This window comes from Mirounga angustirostris, unplaced genomic scaffold (genome assembly GCF_029215605.1).
Source record: "Mirounga angustirostris isolate CCGP_5_RB_7025 unplaced genomic scaffold, mMirAng1.0.hap1 SCAF_1, whole genome shotgun sequence".
Classification (NCBI taxonomy): Eukaryota; Metazoa; Chordata; class Mammalia; order Carnivora; family Phocidae; genus Mirounga; species Mirounga angustirostris.
The window spans coordinates 1,748,545-1,752,970 of NW_026991709.1; positions in this window are offsets into that span (position 1 = coordinate 1,748,545).

Consider the following 4,426-nt stretch of genomic DNA (forward strand, 5'->3'; position numbering starts at 1 on the left):
TTCTCAGTTAGAGAGAAGAGGTCATATTCCTCAAATTCTCCATGGGCCTCATCTGCATTTCTGTTTGATGTGTTCATTTCTGAGAGAAGTACATTAAAGATGTTCACCGCATTTGTGGCTGTGTCCGTTGGCTTACGTATTTGTCAGTTTTTGTTCTATGTATTTTGTAGCTATTTTGTTCAGCACAGAAATACCCGTGACAGGCTCAGCTTTCTTTGTGGATTATAAATTCCATTACCTCTATCGTTCCTTAAGCATTTAATGCTTTTTGCCTTGAGTTATACCTTTCTTTTTTTTTTTTTTTTAAGAGAGGGAGAGGAGAGGGGAGGGGCAGAGGGAGAGAGAGAATCTTAAGCAGGTTCCATGCCCAGTGCAGAGCTCCACCCCAGGACCCTGAGATCATGACCTGAGCTGAAATCAAGAGTCGGAGGCTTCACCAACAGAGCCCCCCAGGCGCCCCTTGAGGTATACCTTTCAACATCATTTCTGCATAATTGTTAGTATTTCCCAGCACATAATACATCTGTCTTCCAGTCCTTTATTTTTGACCTTCAGTGTCTGTTTTAACAGTTTATCTGATAGACAGCATTTTTTTGCACTTTCCTTTTTAACTGTGGATAAAAACAACAACAACAACACATAACAAAGGGCACCTGGGTGACTTAGTTGGTTAAGCTTCTGCTTTTGGCTCAGGTCATGATCCCAGGGTCCTGGGATTGAGCCCTGAGTTGGGCTCCCTGTTTAGTGAGGAGTCTGCTTCTCCCTCTCCCTCTGCTCCTTGCTCATGCTCGCTCTCTCTCTCAAATAAATAAATATTTTAAATATCTTTTAAAAAGCACATAAATTTAACCATATAACCAACCATCTTTCCTATTTTTAAGTGTGCAGTTCAGATGTTATGTCCACACTGTGTACAATCTCCAGAACTTTCTCATCTTGCAAAACTGAAAGTACCCTCCTTAAGCAAATTTACACTTCTTTTTAAAGTTAAAAAATTTTTTTACTACAGAAAATTTTACACAGTTACAAAAGTAGACAGAATAGTTTCATGAATCCATATGTCCTCAACATCTGCTTCAACAATCTTCAACTCCTGGCCAATCTTGTTTTATTTGTACCCTTACCCACTGCTGATGCAAAATGAACAAAACTTTTAAAAAATTTTAAAGGGAAAAGAAAAGAGTTTTACTGGGGCCCAAGTGAGGACAGCTGCCCAGGCTCCACAGTGCTCACAAGGAAGACTGTGCTCAGGGAAGGAGCGTTTGGTGCAGAGTTGTGTATGTTTTTACAGAGAGTTACCAATCACCATGACAAAGTGCATTCCAGAAAACTACAGACTTCATCTTATGTTCTTAGTATGTGCGAGGCTATATAAGTTTAATCTTATGGGAGCCAAGGAGGTTTTTTTTGTTTTTCTTCTCTTTATGCTTAGAATGCTCCTTTTTGGTTGTGTTTGTTTTTTTTTTTTTTAGATTTTATTTATTTATTTGACAGAGAGCGCGTGCACAGGCAGGGGGAGTGGCAGAAGAAGAGGGAGAAGCAGGGTTCCCGTCGAGCAGGGAGCTCAATGCAGGGCTCGATCCCAGGACCCTGAGATCATGACCTGAGCCGAAGGCAGGCGCCCAACCGACTGAGCCACCCAGGCGCCCCTGGTTATTATTATTATTATTTTTTAACAAAGCAGATGTACCATATGTGCTCAGGGCAGAAATAGAGCCCATGCTTTGAGATTTTGCTGAGTCATTTTGACCTTGGGTAAATGTTAAGGTACAGCTTCCCTGGGAGCCCAGAAGCAGGGCCCACATGCATGAAAAGGTGAACATCTCCTTAATTTTCCCACCCTTCCTCCATCATCCCTCCCCACCCCTTATTATTTGGCAGCAAATCCAGAGCATCATATCATGTCATCTGTAGATATTTCAATGTATAACTCTTAAAGCTGACAACTCTTTAATATAATCACAAAATCTTTATCACACCTAAAAAAATTAACAGTAATTTCTTTTTTTTTTTATTTTTATTTTTTTATTTTTATTTTTATTTTTTATTTATTTATTTGAGACAGAGAGAATGAGAGACAGAGAGCATGAGAGGGAGGAGGGTCAGAGGGAGAAGCAGACTCCCTGCCGAGCAGGGAGCCCGATGCGGGACTCGATCCCGGGACTCCAGGATCATGACCTGAGCTGAAGGCAGTCGCTTAACCAACTGAGCCACCCAGGCGCCCCTCTTTTTTTTTTTTTTTTTTTAAGATTTATTTATTTATTTGAGAGAGAGAGAGTGAGCACAGGGGGTGGTGGGACAGAGGGAGAGAGAATCTCAAGCAGACTCTGTGCTGAGCGCAGAGCCCAACGGGGGGCTCGACCCCAGGACTCTGAGATCACGACCTGAGCTGAGACCAAGAGTTGGAGGCTTAACCAACTGAGCCCGTCAGGTGCCCCAATGGTAGTTTCTTAATATCACCCAGTCCATGTGTTGTGATTGTTTGATTTTCTCCTAGATCTCTAATCTATGGGTTCCTGGGACATGTCTTCTTCCTCTCCCTCTGTCCCTTGCTGATTGTTGTTACTCTTTTGGGGTTTTGTTGGTTGCATCCCTGTGGTGTCATTTAACACATCCCTCTATCCTCTGTTCTTCCTATAACCTGGTAGTTAGATCTAAAGTCTTGGTCGAATTGGGTTCAGTAGCAACAATTGTTATGTTTATTTTAATAGTATCTAAATTTGTACTGCTCTTTCACCCAGACTGCTCCATAAAAGGCATGTGCCCAGTATGGGGTATCTGTCTCCGTGGTGTGGTGGCTGGTGATAGCCATTGCTTTATCTAGTGAGCCAGCAGTTGGTGTGATATGGGGACATTCTCAGTCTACCCTTCTTTGTTATTCCCTGGAATCATTCTATAAAGAGCAGATTCCCTTGATAGAGAACATTTAATTGGAACTTACCTGTCTCTTTATTTTTAAAACCCAATGCAATAATTTGTTTATTCAAAGAGGGAGACTGTAACTCACTCCTAGGTGCTGTGATTCCTGAAATTCTGGAATATTCTAGAACATTTGAAATCATTCCTGGGTCGCCTGGGTGGCTCAGTCAGTTAAGCATCAGGCTCTTGGTTTCAGCTCAGGTCATGATCTCAGGGTCGTGGGATCAAGCCCCAAGTCAGGCTCTGTGCTCAGTGGGAGTCTGCTTGGGATTCTCTCTCTCCCTCTCCCTCTGCCCCTCCCCCATTCATGCTCTGTCTGTCTCTCCCTCTCTCATAAATAAATAAAAGCTTTAGATAAAAAAAAAAATCATTCCTGATATTGTATGTTTTTAACTTGTAATCCTTTCTTATTTGTTCCATTTCTCTTGCCTTTTTTAAAACAAGAATTGTCATATTTTTTTTAGATGTATACATCCTATTTGTATCCTTAAGAAGGCTTTTTGATTGTTCTTACATATAATATTAAATACTTCCTATCAAAATGTCCACTGATGAGTATCAGAAACAACAACATGCTCCCCTGATCTCCTGTTCCAGGGATTTTTGTTTCAGATTCTTAGTATTTTTATCTCTGTTTTTAAAACCTGTAGTTACTTAGGCTTCCTCACTTCTGCTTATTCCCTTGCTCACCTTTGTGTCACCCACCCTCGTGTCCCTGTTGGATCTATTTTTCTGTCTGTCTGCCTATTTCTGGAGAGCATCTTTCACACAGAGTGTAGGGAGCTAGGTGTCTGCGTCCTGGTTCATCTGGAGATGTCTGGTTTTGTTTCTTTGTGGACCTAATCAATCCATGTCTCCTCTCCTCCGTCTTCATCCCCCACCCGAATCCCCCCCACCTCGTGGTATTTTCTTGCTATCTGTTCTGTCCTGCCAGAGCATCGGAAGCCTCCCGAGGGCATGCATCGGCCTGTTCTGTCCCCTCTTCGGGATCTGGAGCCTCTCCCGTCACTGGGTGTCTGCTCCTCTCTGTCCACGGGTCTCTGCTCCCAGGCTCTGCTGGCCAGATGGGTGTGGGCATCGTGCATCTGCATCCATCTTGCGTCTTCCTGCCTCTGTGCTGGGGCCGATCCTGCCTGCTCACCAGCTCACGGTGTCATTCTGCTTTTTATTTCCATGACCAAAATCTTCACTGGGTGCAGTCTGCAGGCTGGGCGCCTGTCCCAGGGTGCAAGTCCGTGGTCCTCCGTCCCTGCAGGGCACGGCCACCTCCTCACACAGGGGTGAGTCCTTGTTGCCACCAGCGTACCTGGTCCGCCATACTCATCCCTCCTTTCGTGCTGCTCTGCTCCTCACCGGGAGGTGTGTAAGGAAAGGCAAGTCCCTCGTGTGCTTGTGGGGTCTCCCTCGGGTACCCCCGGGCGGGGAGCCCGGGCAGCGCGCAGGGCTGGCGTCTGACGGGCCACCCGTGGTGCAATCAGCCACATGTAAGTACTTCCTCCAAAGCAGC